This window comes from Bufo bufo, chromosome 2, assembly GCF_905171765.1.
Source record: "Bufo bufo chromosome 2, aBufBuf1.1, whole genome shotgun sequence".
NCBI classification, from domain to species: Eukaryota; Metazoa; Chordata; class Amphibia; order Anura; family Bufonidae; genus Bufo; species Bufo bufo.
The window spans coordinates 67,012,108-67,028,711 of NC_053390.1; positions in this window are offsets into that span (position 1 = coordinate 67,012,108).

The following is a 16,604-nucleotide window of genomic DNA, read 5'->3' on the forward strand; positions in this document are numbered from 1 at the left end:
AAAGGAAAATAGATGTGAAATTTCCAAATTTCACTTTTTTGTCAGATTTTCCATTTTAATAATTTTTTTTTTCTTTAACACATTGAGAGTTAACAGCCAAACAAAACTCAATATTTATTACCCTGATTCTTCGGTTTACAGAAACACCCCACATATGGTCGTAAACTGATGTAAGGGCACACGGCAGGGCGCAGAAAAAATTAAGCGCCATATGGTTTTTGGAAGGCAGATTTTGCAATTTTTATAGAGCAGGTTGTTACGGACGCAATGATATCAAATATGTCTACTTTCTTTGTTTGTTTGTTTCAGTTTTACACAATAAAGCATTTTTTTTTAATATGTTTTTGTGTCTCCATTTTCTGAACGCCATATTTTTTTTAATTTTTATGCCGATCGTCATGTGCGGGAGCTCATTTGACGTTTTTATTGGCACCATTTTTGGGTACATATGATTTTTTTAACATTCATTATTACACTTTATGGGGCAAGGTGACAAAAAAATTGGTTGTTTTGGCAGTTTTTATAAATTTTTATTTTTTTACAGCATTCTCCTGAGGGGTTAGGTCATGTGAAATTTTTAAAGATAGGAACGCTACAGACGTGGCAATACCTAATATGTCGACTTTTTTATATTTAATATTTATTTCACTTTAACACAATAATAGAAGTTTTGAAGCAAAAAAAAAACTTTCTTTTTTTAGACCAATTGTCTTAGGAAGGGTCTTATCTTTTGTGGAATGAGGTGACGGTTGGATTTTGGGGGCCATACACCTTTTTGATCGAATTTTTGTGACTTAAGATGACTAGAGACGAGCGAATCGTAGCTCACCAAGTCTAATTTGTTTCAAATTTCAGGAAAAATTTGATTCTGAACGGATGCTTCGTTGTAACTAATCACATTATTTCCTACACTGTTGGGCAGCGGAAATGGCGGCTACACGTGTGAGGACATGGGTCAAGGAACTCTGGGAAGGCGGGATGACCCATAATGTCATGCATGCAGCCAATCAGCAGCCAGCCAGTCCAGTGATGTCACAGCCCTATAAATCCATATTAGATGCTGCCATTCAACATCGTACATTGCTCAGGGACAGACGTGTATGCAGGCTGAAGCGATTTACTAGTGCAGGGAAAGGATAGTGAGAAGAATCTTTTCATAGGCAGGGAGAGACGTGTGCAGATGCTAGGGAGAGTCATCGGAATTTCATCATTGTGAAAACCAGCGATTTACAAGTGCAGGGAAAGGACAGTCAGAAGAATCATTTCACAGTGAGGGAGAGACATGTATTATAGTAAAATCCTCATTGTGAATATAATCGATTCACAAGTGCAGGGAAACATTACATAGGGATCCAGATAGTCTCATAATACCTCTCTGTTATTCCAGCAATTAGTTATTGAGGTGAAAAGCATTTAGAGGCTTTTATCTGTGGAAAAAGATAAATATATACTCAGGTCACTTTTGCTGTTAACTGCGCTGATATCATTTACAGTGTTGATCACGAATATTCGAATTTCGAATTTTTATCGCGAATATAGGTACTTCGCGAATATTTCGAATATAGTGATATCTATTCGTAATTTCGAATATTCGATTTTTTTTTTTTTTATATTCTATTTTTTTATTTTTTTATCAGTACACATGATCCCTCCCTGCTTCTAGCTTGTGGGCCAATAATAAGGCTGCAATATACTTGACTTTAGGAGTAGTATTGTTTGCGAATTTTGCTCTATATTCTTTTTTTTTTCGAATATTCGCTATATTGCTATATATTCTTGTTTTAGCAATATAGCGAATATTCAAAAAAAAAAAAACGAATATAGAGCAATTTAGCTAATATAGTGCTATAATCTTTTTTTTTATAGTTGTAATTTTTTTCCAGTCTGGACTTCAGATGAGAAAAAAATTACAACTATTAGACAAAGAAGATTATAGCACTATATTAGCTAAATTGCTCTATATTTGTTTTTTTCGAATATTCGCTATATTGCTATATATTCTTGTTATAGCAATATATCGAATATTCGAAGAAAAAAAAAACGAATATAGAGCAATTTAGCTAATATAGTGCTATAATATTCTTTGTCTAAAAGTTGAAAAATTTGCAATAAAAATTCGAAAATTTGAATACGAAAATTCGCATATTACACGATCATTACCTTGCCGATTTTCGGAGTAAAAAAAAATCGTAGAATATAACGAATATTCGAATTTGCGAATATTCAACGAATATTCTACGAAATATCCGCGAAATATCGCGAATTCGAATATGACCCCTGCCGCTCATCACTAATCATTTAGTGGCCTATTTAAATACAATACAAGGAATATATGCACAGGTCACTTTTGTTGCTATTTACGCTAAAATCATAGTATAGGGCGGTGTTTCAGTAATACATAAAACATTTAAATGCACTGCACGGTTGCATTCATTTCTGGTGAAAGAGTATAGGGGCTTATTTTATTAAAAAAATAAAAATATATACGCACTGCTGAAAGCTTATAGTGGCCTATTTCAGTCCAACGCCAAAAATACATTTTCAGGTCACTTCTGCAGGTATTTCTGTTCAAAGCGTATATGGACGTATTTCAGTAAACAAAAAAAATATATATACCCACTGCACTGTTGCAGTTATTTCTTGTGAAAGCGTATAGTGGCCTTATATCAGTAATACAAGAAAAATATTTACCAACTTTCAGTCCAACAAAAAATATATTTTCTCAGGTCACTTCTGCAGTTATTTCTGGAGAAAGTGTATAGTGGTCTTATTTCAGTAATACAACAAAAATATATACCCACTACACTGTTGCAGTTATTTCTGTTGGAAGTGAATAGGGAAGTATTTCAGTAAAAAAAGATAAATATATACCCACTGCACTGTCACAGTTATTTCTGGTGAAAGCATATAGTGGCCTTATTTCAGTAATACAAGAAAAATATATACCCTTTGCACTGTTGCAGTAATTTCTGGTGAAAGAGTATAAGGCCGTATTGCAGTAATACAAGAAAAATATATACCTACTGCACAGTTGCAGTTATTTCTGTTGAAAGTGTTTAGTGGCCTTATATCAGTAATACAAGAAAAATATATACCCACTACACTGTTGTAGTAATTTCTGGTTATAGCGTATAGGGCAGTATTTCAGTAATACAAGAAAAATATATACCCACTACATTGTTGCAGTAATTTCTGGTGAAATCGTATAGTGGCCTTATTTCAGTAATACAAGAAAAATATATACCCACTGCACTGTTGCAGTTATTTCTGTTGGAAGTGAATAGGGAAGTATTTCAGTAAAAAAAGAGAAATATATACCCACTGCACTGTCGCAGTTATTTCTGGTGAAAGTGTTTAGTGGCCTTATATCAGTCATACAAGAAAAATATATACCCACTGCACTGTTGCAGTTATTTCTGTTGGAAGTGAATAGGGAAGTATTTAAGTAAAAAAAGAGAAATATATACCCACTACATTGTTGCAGTTATTTCTGGTGAAAGTGTTTAGTGGCCTTATATCAGTAATACAAGAAACATATATACCCACTACACTGTTGCAGTAATTTCTGGTGAAATTCGTATAGTGGCAAATTTCAGTTCAAAAAGAAATATATTTACTCAGGTCACTTCTGCAGTTATTTCATACACACAGTTGACATTTGGTGTTATTTGTGTTCAAACCATTTATTGCCAGTTCAGTACAATAAGAGAAAAATATACGCAGTTCACATTTTGGTGTTATTTGCGCTAAAAGCTTTTATTGCCATATGTAAGAAACAAAAGCTAAAAATATACGCAGTTAACTTTTCCTGTTATTTACGCTAAAATCATTTATTGGCCTTTTTTAGTTGAATACGAGAAATATATACGCAGGTCACGTTTACTTGTATTTGTGCTAAAAGTGGTTAGTGGCCTATTTCTGTCCAAAAAGAGAAATATATTCTGGGCTTTTAGGGTTTAATTTGCTTTTAATTATTTTAGTTCAGCTTAAAGTATGTCAGACAGAGAAGTGCCAGGACATGCACAGAGGGGTGGTGAAAGAAATCTGCTTCTTAATGCACCCTGATTCTTCCTTTGTTTGTCACAGACAGGCACCCGGAGAACTGGTCTCAATGATACACACAGACGTGTTTCTGAAACCGTTCTGATTTAATCTTGACCACACGGGCCTCTTATAGATATACATCCACACATATTGGAAACAGATCTGATTCACATATTCACTTGTTGCTGGGCAGAATCCATTCCCTATATGGAAATAAGGCTAATGTAAACATATTCTCCCTCTAGTATGATGTCACCCAGCATCCTGTCCTTCATACAGATCATATAGCTTATTCTATTTAACCCTTCAATCCCCTCTTAAGTCATGAATATGACTTATCTTCTTTCTCTCATAGAGAGGTAAGTAGCATATGATTGTCCAGGGTCTGTGGGTTTTGGACACATTACACAAAACATCTGTATGAGGGAAGGGATACATTGGATACAACAACATATAACAATCAAGGAAGCAATTATAATACTGATAAATAATGTTCTCAACCAACTCAAATCCGGCAGCCAGCTCAATAACCAGTCCTACCAAGAGGATAAATCAACATCTTTCTTGATATTATTAGCAATTTCATGTAACGCTTGAATATGGGACTGGATTGATCTGGAAGAAGTGGTTCTTTCTTGAAAACATCAGATTAAGTAGGAACAGCATATCCAGTCCGAGATGATCCATCTTCCAAGAACCTGAAATTATCTACCAGAAACTCAAAAATTTGGTTATTAATTGGAGATTTATTAAATTTGAATTTGAATTTTTATTTTTATTTAATACTCCCAAAAAAGCACTTTTTATTTTTATTTACAGAGGTGGGAAAAAGTATTTTTATTTTCTACTCCCAGCCTCCCCCCTATCTCCAGATGCAGCAGAGTAGTCGGATCTAATTTTGTAATATCCTTAAGACGGTGATTAATTGGTGAGAGGAGTAGGAATTGCATTACTATCTACTCCTACACATGTGATACTACCACAGCCACGCCCGCCTTAGGTCTTTGTTCAATACACCTTTAACAACATGGAGGGACAAAATGAACTTCACTCAAGCCTAGCCAACACTAGACCTTCCCAGATGATTCTTAAGATCATCCACAAAGGCAGCACTTAGGATTTTCTCATGCATAGCTAAAGAAAGCTCAAAAATCCAAATCCACCCAACTTTCCTGGAGTCTAGTGAAAACTTTCTCCACACTGTCTGTCCTGATGCATATTCAGACAATGTGACTGACGCTTCCTCCCAGACCCAATGATCTTCACTATGCAGTAAATCCCCAGCTCCACATTGGACTAAATTTTCCAAATCTCACCAATAATATGAGAAAACTCTCCATATTGTAACTAATTTTCTATAAAACTACTGGGTGTGGTAGATGTCATACATCATATAATGATGCATATATCCCTACACATTCACTCATATCTGAATAAGGACATAGAATGGGTGCAACTTAAATTGCTAAGATTGGAAACTTCCAATTAGCATTATGGAGCAATCACTGCGGGCACTTCCTTAACTAGTGAAACATACAATTTGGAAAGATTATTTGCAAACATCATTGGATCTAATCCAATGCTGGAGCCCTGTCTGGAAGATCTATAGATAACATACATTAGTATCTTCACAGTCTGCAGATGCATTACCAATTGCCAGCCCCCCTCCCCCCTCCCCCTAACCCCCATATGGAGGGGAGGTGAATTCCTGAGCACAGGAGGGGGATGCGAAGGAAATAACAAAATACAGATGGGAGGGGTACTTTTTGAGAGCACATTCCAAAGTGCAAACAGGAAAAGTTCTTGTGGAACTACAAGAACCATAAAGTTACAGCAGATGTGGTGGGTGACCTAGGGTGATAGGGGTGGCCTTCTCAGCGACCATAGCACAGGCTGCCAAACTCCTGAGACATTGCAGGCATGCCCTGAACCTGTACGGGAACCACTTTTGAGAAAAAAGCAACAGGGCGGAATTTGCCTCCCTGATCTTGCGCCAGGACTCCCACCATGGCTTTACAATTGTCCCTGGCAAATAAGTGAAACATCACGCCATAGTCGGGTAGGCCCAAACCAGGACTTGAAACCATTGCACATTTCAAATGACTAAAAACTTGTAACATTTCATCAGACCATTTAAGGAAGTCAGGCATCTCAGTATTAGTGGCTTGTCTCAGAATATTATCATAGTAGGAACAATCAGCAATCCATTGGTGGCAGTAACCAATCATGCCAAGAAAGGTCAACATGTCTTTCTTGGTTTGTGCGCGGGGCAGACCCAGTATGGCGGTAATACTGGCATGGCTGATTTTCCTCTCACCTTTACTGAGAACAAAGCCCAAATACTCAATACTTCCCATACACCATTGTCATTTCTTCCTAGAAACTTTGTGACCACATTCACATAACCACAGTAATAAACTAACACAGTCTGCCTGGCAGGCCTCCCAAGTAGGACTACATATGAGGAGATCGTCCACATATTGTAGAAGGACAGAACCATGAGGGGCAGTCCAAGGGCGCATTGTAACTTGGAGGACAATGGAGTAGACTACTGGGGAGTCTACATAACCCTGAGGCATTCTACACCAGGTATACTGGCAAAATTTAAATGTAGAAGCAAAAGTGGCCGTGTCTCCTTGTCAACTGAGACAGAAAAAAATGCATTTTTTAAATCAATAACAGAGAAAAACTCTGCATGGGCAGGAATAGCTGATAGCAGAGATAGTATGTCTGGAACAACAGGGGCTATGGGTATAATAACAATCTTATTACTATCATCTACTTAAATAGGTTTCTCTAACAAGGTGTCCCCTACAGTCATAAAAGTGAACTGTTCCTCAAGGTCACTGTCCTTATCATGATGTGGTATATGTTCAGGCTTGAGAAAATACTTTTGTGATCTAAGGCGCATGGGATCTATGACATCCCCAGTGTTAGAGATGTGTGAATTTTATTCCATATTTTTTTTTTTTATCTCTAGGACTGTAACTGGTTAATCTTAAGTTGTTACAAACTTCTTCTTATCTCGGGAGCCTCCCCCCTCCCCTTTCTGCTGTTACTCAAGCTCTGTCTATGCAACGCTATGAGGAGATGAAGGGGGGCAGAGACTGTGCTGTGGGCAGTGTTTGTCTTCTATCTCCCCATAGATGCTTTGAAGAAGATGTGTGCACTGTGAAAGGATGCTAGAGTGTTATCTCTTCTTCTCTTATCTCTTCTTCCTTTTGAACCAATGAAATAATGCCTGGGCCTCAAAGTACTGCCCTTTTAATCTAAGTCATCTTTTGGAAGGTATGGATATATCTGTGGGATATTTCCTAAATAGGGAGGAGGGGGCTTCTGGAGTGAACTCCTTGTCAATTATTTTTCTAACTCATGTTTCTTTTTATATCCCTCCTGGTTCTCTGCCTTCTGTTTCTTAACCTTTTTATTTGGTCAATCATACCAATATGGTGCATAAGTAAGCCAATTTTCCCCTCCCAACTTCATATACTGCATGTCCCACTGGGGGTCTGGACCATAATATGGGTAAGCTTCAGTGTCACCCAAACATAACCCTTTTACCATGTCCATATGGAAGGTGTCATTAGCCCCTTCCTGAGGGAACAAATTTATACTCTTCATCCCCTCTGTCCATCCTGCTATATTATCCACCCAGGGAGTAACTAAATAATAATCAGTACCACAGACCCAGACTACATAATCCTTACATGTTTCCCTACATTCGGAGTGGAGAGACCTTTCCTTACTTTGCACCCATTTCTTATAACTTAATTGAGACGGAAGCAGAGCTGAACTCTCCCCAGGACTGGCTGTACTGAACCGTAAAGGTTCCGACAATCCTGTCAACTGGGTTAGAGGACTTATGTCTATGCTCAACTTCCTCCTCAACGGACTGTTAGTATTATCCATTCAAACAGTCACTTGCGTTCACTAATTTCCAGAAAAGTGGGGCGTCTTACGGTTATCCAGGACACACACAATAAAGTTAGTAAAGTTTTCACAGTATCATTTGCTGCTTACCTTTAGCATAAAAATTACTTAATGCTTCATAACATCATAAAATACAAGAGAGCATAAAGAAAGCGACAGATAAGAAGCAATAGAAAGTGGCTGACAAGAAAAAAAACAGGGTGCAGACACTATTTGAATTCTTCCCAAAAGAATTCCTCTTTTAAATCCTTCCCTAAAGAATTTATCTGTTAGACTTGGCCAGTAGTCTATTTATAGTCTATCTTGCCTAAAGATAGGTACTATTCCTTTCAGTGTGTCTGAAGTGGATTCAAAATAGAAGCAACAGTATGTTTTTGTTCGGAAAGCATCGGAATGTCCCCAGTCGTTAAAGCAAGGAATGTTCCGTACTTACCGAGATACTGTATTGTTCTATCCCGGACAGAGCCCCCAGCTGAAAGAAATCTGCTTCTTAATGCACCCTGGTTCTTCCTTTGTTTGTCACAGACCGGCACCCGGAGAACTGGTCTCAATGATACACACAGATGTGTTTCTGAAACCGTTCTGATTTAATCTTGACCACACGGGCCTCTTATAGACATACATCCACACATATTGGAAACAGATCTGATTCACATATTCACTTGTTGCTGGGCAGAATCCATTCCCTATATGGACATAAGGCTAATGTAAACATATACTCCCTCTAGTATGATGTCACCCAGCATCCTGTCCTTCATACAGATCATATAGCTTATTCTATTTCACCCTTCAGGTGGCAGAGGCATAAATGTTTCTGGCGCAGGGAGAGGTTGCAGCAGATTAAGGAGGCGTGGCAGCAGTAGTCGCAGCGAGAGGCCTGAAATCCGGTGTCATCTACTGGTCGTGTCTTGACCAGCAACCCAGCGGCTATTGATTGATTAATTCAGTCATCCAATTCATCCCAAGTGACATCGGACACCCCTAGCCAACAGTCGGTGGGTTCATCAGACACAACTCTTAGTTGACATGGCCCAGGATCAGGCCCTGTGCCCTCACCTGTCCTCAAACTGCCTCTGTCCTTTGCTCTTCCCTCAGCCACAGAAGTACTATCTGCTGTGGGCTCAGCTCTACTCTTCAGAGAGGACGAGTTACTCCAGGACAGTCAGCAGCTAATGCCCAGCCAATATAATGGAGGAGACATCCGCCGCTTTCTCCACTAGGCGGGCATGTAGTGATGAGGAAAGGGACGTGGGAGGTGGTGTTGCGAGAGCGGTCAGGATCCTGACCCAGAGAGCGTTGAGGAGGACACCAGTGACTTGTAGACACTACTCGATGATGATGAAGCCGATCACACTTGGGAGCTAGGTGAAGAAGGGGCTTCATCATCATCGGGAGAAGAAGGTGGCAGCTTGCCCACGAGGCAGCGGCTGAACCAGAAAAGTGGTAGCATGACTGGGAGTCAGCAGGGTGGCAGCAGTGGGAGGTCAGTAGCCAAACGGGCCCGGTGTAGATCACCCGCTTCGCAGCAGCCTAGCTGCCCAGAAGGGACTGGTGCATGGGTTCATGCAAGCAGCAGCACTAGCAGTCAGTCAGTGCGGAGTGTTGGGGGGAAAATCAGCTATTCGGCGGTGTGGCAGTTTTTTGTAAAGACTCCGGAGGAGGTGAACATGGCCATATGTAGAATCTGTGGGCAAAAGGTGAGGCGTGGCCAGTGGGCCAATGTTGGCACCACTGCCCTGCGACAACATATGCAATGACATCATAAAGTGGCCTGGGACAATCTTGGCTCTGATGTGGTGGTCCAGCCTGCCGCAGCCACCGCTGCATCACCTAGTGGCACGCACCCCATTGCAGGCAGTCAAGGCTCCACTGACTCAGCAGAAGGGAGCTGTCTTTCTGTACCATCGTCTGCTGGTCCTGAAGCTCCTGCTCCTTCTCCTTCTACTCCTCATCAGTCTTCCCGCCAGCAATCAATCACTTAAGCGATTGCCAAGAGACAGCAGCATGCATGCACGCATCCAACGGCACAGAAGCTGAACGTGCTCCTGGCCAAGTTGCTGGTGCTGCAATCCCTCCCTTTCCAAGTGGTGGACTCTGCACCTTTCATAGAACTGATGTCTTGTGCCGAGCCGAGGTGGAGAGTCCCAAGCTGTCTTTTTTTTTCACAAAAGGCAGTATCAGCCCTGCACATGTATGTAGAACAGAAGGTGGACGAGTCCTTGAGCCTGTCTGTGTCTGCCAGAGTGCACAGTAGAGCCGATGTGTGGAGCTGTAACTACGGTCAGGGACAATACACTGGGTGAATGTGGTTCCTGCACAGCCACACCAGCAACTTGACCAGGTGACGCCGCTTCCGCCTCCACTTTGTCACACCATTTGTCCTGCGACAATGTCCACCTCTGCCTACTCATCCTCCACCATGTCCTCAACATCCACTGCAGGGACAAGTCACAGTGCCCCTCCAGCATTCCCCATGTGCAGGGCATGGCGGTGTCACGCCGCGGTTCTGCACCTGGTTTGCCTGGGCGAACTTAGTCACACAGGGGAGGAACTGCTCCATGTCCTTCAGAAAGAAATCGACTTCCGGCTTTCTCCGCGACAACTGAAAATCTGAACCATGGTGACCGACAACGGGAAGAACATGTTGTCGGCGCTGAATCAAGAAATGCTTACTCACGGGCCCTGCATGGCACACGTGTTCAATCTGGTTGTCAAGCGGTTCCTGAAGTCTTCCACCCATCTGCAAGACATCCTAAAAATGGCCAGGAAACTTTGCATGCACTTCAGCATCTCATACACTGCAAAGCACACCCTCCTTGAGCTGCAGCGGCAGAACGGCATCCCCCAACATAGGCTGATATGTGACGTTTCCACCCGTTGGAATTCCACCCTCCATATGTTAGACCGACTGTGCGAACAGAGAAAGGCCGTCAAAGATTTCTTGATGATCCAAGCAGATAGGAGTACTCCCCTTTGTAACTTCGATGTCAGGTAGTGGCAGCTCATGCGTGACACCTGCCGTTTGCTCAGGCCCTTTGAGGAGGCCACGTTATTTGTCAGTTGCCAGGACTACGGGATGAACGCCGTCATTCCACTGCTTCATGTCCTGGAACAGATACTGGTAACTATGGCTGGTCAGGGGACTGGAGACGTGGCGCCTAGATCTCACATCCATGTGAGCCCTGTGAGGGCTGAACTGGAAGAGGAGAAGGAGGACATTGGAGCACAGGCAATATGTAGCCAATTGAGTGTTTTTTCTACTGCGGTGATAGGAGAGGAGGAGCAGGAGCAGCCAGAGGAGCAAGAGGGCGATGAGGAAGACGAGACAGAGGACCCAGACACACCGTGGCAGCATGCAGTGGAGATGGATGCAGGGAATCCCTTAAGAGTCACTTGCACAAATGGCCTGCTATGTTCTCACTTGTTTGCATAGTGAAAGCAGAATTGTTACAATTCGGCAAAGAGATAACTTATGGTTCTCCACCATGTTGGACCCTCGCTACCGTTCCAAAATGGGGGCCTTTTTTAGACCCAATGAGAGGGAGGACAAACTGAAGTACTAGAGAGACATTCTATGTAGTCAGTTGGCCTCTGCCTATCTGGCGCCATCGTCCATCCTCTCGCAGGTCTGACCAGTGGGGCCTTCTCCGCTCACATTGCACTGCCATGGCAGCTGGGGAGGGGTGCTGTGGCAGGAACAGTAGCAGCTCCATCAGCAGCAACCTGAGTCTAGAGTCCATGATGAGCAGCTTTCTTCACCTGCTTAGTAAAGAAACTACTCACTAGCAGCAGCAGGTACACCTGGAGCAGGACCTGAACCAGCAGGTGGTGGCATACTTTGACAGCACCCTGCCAGCCGTCATAGAAGATCCGCTGGACTATTGGGCAGCCAAACTGGATTTGTGGGCGCAACTGGCAGAGTTTGCCCTGGAAAAGCTGTCCTGCCCAGCCAGTAGTGTGCCATCAGAGCGGGTGTTTAGTACAGCAGGGGCCATAGTTACCCCAAGAAGAACTCGCCTGTCCACCCAAAGTGTGGAGAAACTTACTTTTGTCAAGATGAATCAGGCGTGGATCGACAAGGATTTCCACCCACCGATGCCTGTTGCAGGAGATTAGATCATCCATCTCCACACTATGTCACCATGCGACTCTGTGGTATCATGCTGCTGATTTTGCTGCCATCTCCACACTATGTCACCTTGCCACTCTGTGTTAGCATGTTGTTACTGCCATCTCCACACTATTTCAACTTGCCAATCTGTGGTATCCTGCTGCTGCTGTTGCTGCCATCTCCACGATGTGTCACTGTGCCACTCTGTGGTATCATGTTGCTGCTGTTGCTGCCATCAACATACTATGTCACCTTGCCACTCTGTGGTATCATGCTGCTGCTGTTGCTTCCATCTCCACACTATGTCAGTGTGCCACTCTGTGGTATCATGCTGCTGCTGTTGCTGCCATCTTAACACTATGTCACCATGCCACTATGTGGCCTCCTCATGCTGCCATCTCCACACTATGTCACCATGCCACTATGTGGCCTCCTCATGCTGCCATCTCCACACTACGTCACATTGCAAAAACACGTCCATAATGCACTTTGTATATGTTTTGATCAAAATGTATAGGCCCACTCACCAAGTCAAGGTGGCCACTTTCTAGTGCTTTCCTATTTTAATTTGGAGCAGGGCCACAAAGAGACCACTCATGCAATAACACAGCACCTCCAGTTAACCGAGACCCAGTTGCCCAACAACACACCTGCAGTCAGTGTAAGCCCCCTTGACATTGGACTACACCAACCCACAGGCATAGCACCACCCCAGCAACAGCCACCATGCAGCACTGCACAACGTGAACAGATCTCAAAAGTTCACCTCTCCATATGATAAGTAGGTGTTAAACCTAATACAGTTTCTGATAATTATCTCTTAATTTGGTAATGTGCCACTTGTCAACCATCACTACAACAACAGCCACCATGCAGCACAGCCCCACTAAATTTATATTGCAACATGAGCCACAGCTGTAAATTTGGTGCATCTTTTGGACTCCCTGGCCTAAATATATGCAATCAAAATAATAGGAACAGTAAATCATCCCCAAATATGTTTGACCAGATTGTAGTACATTAGCAAGGGAAAGAAGAGGGTCTGTTCAATTTCTTTCTTCAAAGAGTAGAGGTACACTATCAAGAAGCATTCGAACTTCCTGTACACTTTATAAAACCAATGTCACCATTATCCGTCGTAAGGAAAAACTGTCTACATGTGATATCTTACTCTGTATCATATAGCTGGTCCCCTTAAACTAGGATTACTCTAACATGATAAAATGCAAGGAGTGATGTCCAATTTTAATTTTAGCTAAGGGTATCCTTTCCTCTGTATATATTCCTGTAAAACTCAAATTTACAAATTCAGATCTTTAACCTAGATGAGCAAATTACATTTTCTTATTGATGACTTCAGTCTTTGATGCCGTTTATTTTATCCCAGATCCAGACATTTTCCCTAACAGAACCATTAGGGATTCAAATATGACTTATTGGATTTTAGCTCTCCTGTCTTTCATGCCGCATTTGCACTCATCACACTTCAATCACACAGACCTGTAAGACCCATTCATTGTCCTTTATAAAATGGGAATGTCATTAATCCTTGTTCATTGGTATCTGGGGGATGTTGTCGTTAATAAGGAAAGACGGGATATGGTTAATAATTGATCTAACCTGTATTTCTAGCCGGTAACAGATGTGAAATTCTATATTCTGATTTAGACACATCCCCGGTGATAAAATGATTCATAATTCATGATGACATTGGAAATTTGGCTACCACATTAGAGATAAGGTGGCCAGTGTCAACGTCGCAAACAGAAGAAAACATCAATCACATTTAGGTTTTCATTGTTATGTTTCAGGAAATCAATCTTCTTTTTATTTTTCGGGGCACCTTTAATTCTTACTGCCATGAGCTGCTTTGTCGAGAAAGTCAACATTTCCTCGGCCTTGTTATTAAGCATGTCACTCTGTACACAGAAGCACATTTCCCGAAGCATTCAGCCTTTGTTTGCTTCTCCATTGTACCTTTAAGCATTGCAATTTATTTTCTTTCTTTTTCTTTTCCCTCAATTTGAACTGAATACATTTCAACATTCCAAAATCTATTAACAGTCCTTGATTGTGAAATTGGTGGAAAAAAAAAGTAAAATATGGACTTGAATTAAAACAAGCAGAAATCTGTAATTTTTATGAGCTCTTTGTTAATTAAATGTAATCCGTTCTTTCAGCTACATAAATTTTATTTGCATTCCATATTTATGGAGACATTCATGTGTAGGTTGTAGCATTTAGTTAAAGGGAAATTTCAGAAATTGTATTTCTACCAGATTACTACAGTAATTCATCATAAGTCTATAATCTCCTTATTAGAGATGAGTGGAGTCAGTATGACAAGCACATGACAGGCGTCGCTCTTAGAATCACTGCACACTTCACTTATTTGGGCAGTCACGGGGCCAACTCTGACCAAATAACTCAAGTATGAACTTAGCCTTACAGGTTGATGTTAGCGTCAAGAAGAAGCACACTCCTTTTACATCGTCGCCAGCTGATTCCACATAGATGTCTACAGAACCTGTTCTATTAAACACGTATACAAAGTGTAGAGGGTGTCAGCAGTAAGTTTGTCTAGACGTCACTGATTAAGTTACCCTTCCTCTGATCCGTCAGAACAATAGCCCACAAAAAATGGATCCAGTCTGTGGAGCATACGCCTTCACTCGTTCACCATTTGCTCAATAATCCATCAGTATTTCTAATGGATGTAAAACAGAGATGACACGTGAATGGAATATTTGCATGTCTTCTGTGTTTTGTACCCATTCCTGCTTTTGGCTACTAAATCATAAGCTAATTCTGATAGGACCATATCTGTCTTACAGCTGCTACACAGACAGGATCCATTGTGCATCTCATTTTTCCTTCCTTCTGTCAGATCAGAAGAAAGGTCAAATAAATCATTATGTCAGCCAGGCCGAAAGGCACAATGACAGAGTCCAAAGGTGACAGCAGCATCAGGAGGACAAGTTTGGAGGTGGCGACAGTAACAGCATCAGGAGGATACCACAGAGTGTCAAGGTGACATAATGTGGAGATGGCAGTAGCAGCAGCAGCATCAGGAGACCACATAATGGCAAGATGACATAATGTGTAGATGGCAGTAGCAGCAGCAGCATCAGGCGGATACCACAGAGTAGAAAGGTGACATAGTGTGGAGTTGGCAGCATCAGGAGAATACCACAGAGTGGCAAGATGACATAATGTGTAGATGGCAGTAGCAGCAGCATCAGGAGGATACTACAGAGTGGCAAGGTGACATAGCGTGGAGTTGGCAGCAGCATGAGGATACCACACAGTGGCAAGGTAACATAATGTGGAGATGGCAGCATCAGTAGCAGGATACCACAGAGTGGCAAAGTGACATAGTGTGGAGTTGGCAGCAGCATGAGGAGACTGCGGAGTGACAAGGTGACATAATGTGGAGATGGTAGCAGAAGCAGCAGGATACCACAGAGTAGCAAGGTGACATAGTTTGGAGGTGGCGGAAGCATCAGGAGGCCACAGAGTGGCAAGGTGACATAGTGTGTATTTGGCATGAGGAGACCAGAGTGTAAAGGTGACATAGTTTGGAGTTGGCGGCAGCATCACAAGGCCACAGAGTAGCAAGGTGACATAGTGAAGATATGGCAGCAGCATAAGGAGACCACAGAATGGTGAGGTGACATAGTGTGGAAATGGCAGAGGCAACAGGATACCACAGAGTGGCAAAGTGACATAGTTTGGAGGTGGTGGCAGCATCGGCAGGCCACAGAGAGGCAAGGTGACATAAGGTCGAGATGGCAGCAGCATGAGGAGACCAAAGAGTGACAAGGTGACATAATGTGGACATGGCAGCAGCAGGATACGACAGAGTGGCAAGGTGAGATAGTGTGGAGTTGGCAGCAGCATGAGGAGACCAAAGAGTGACAAGGTGAAATAATGTGGAGATGGTAGCAGAAGCAGCAGGATACCACAGAGTGGCAAGGTGACATAGTTTGGAGGTGGCGGAAGCATCAGGAGGCCACAGAGTGGCAAGGTGACATAGTGAAGATATGGCAACAGCATAAGGTGGAGATGGCAGCAGCATGAGGAGACCAAAGAGTGACAAGGTGACATAATGTGGACATGGCAGCAGCAGGATACCGCAGAGTGGCAAGGTGACATAGTGTGGAGTTGGCAGCAGCATGAGGAGACCAAAGAGTGACAAGGTGACATAATGTGGACATGGCAGCAGCAGGATACCACAGAGTGGCAAGGTGACATAGTTTGGAGGTGGCGGCAGCATAAGGAAGAAAACAGAGTGGCAAGGTGACATAGTGTGTAGTTGGCATGAGCATGAGGGGACAACAGAGTGGCAAGGAGACATAGTTTGGAGGTGGCAGCAGCATCAGGAGGCCACAGAGTGGCAAAGAGACATAGTGTGGAGATGGCAGAGGCAGCAGCAGCAACAGCAACAGGATACCATAGAGTGGCAAGGTGACATAGTTTTGAGTTGGCAGCAGCATGAGGAGACAACAGAGTGGCAAGG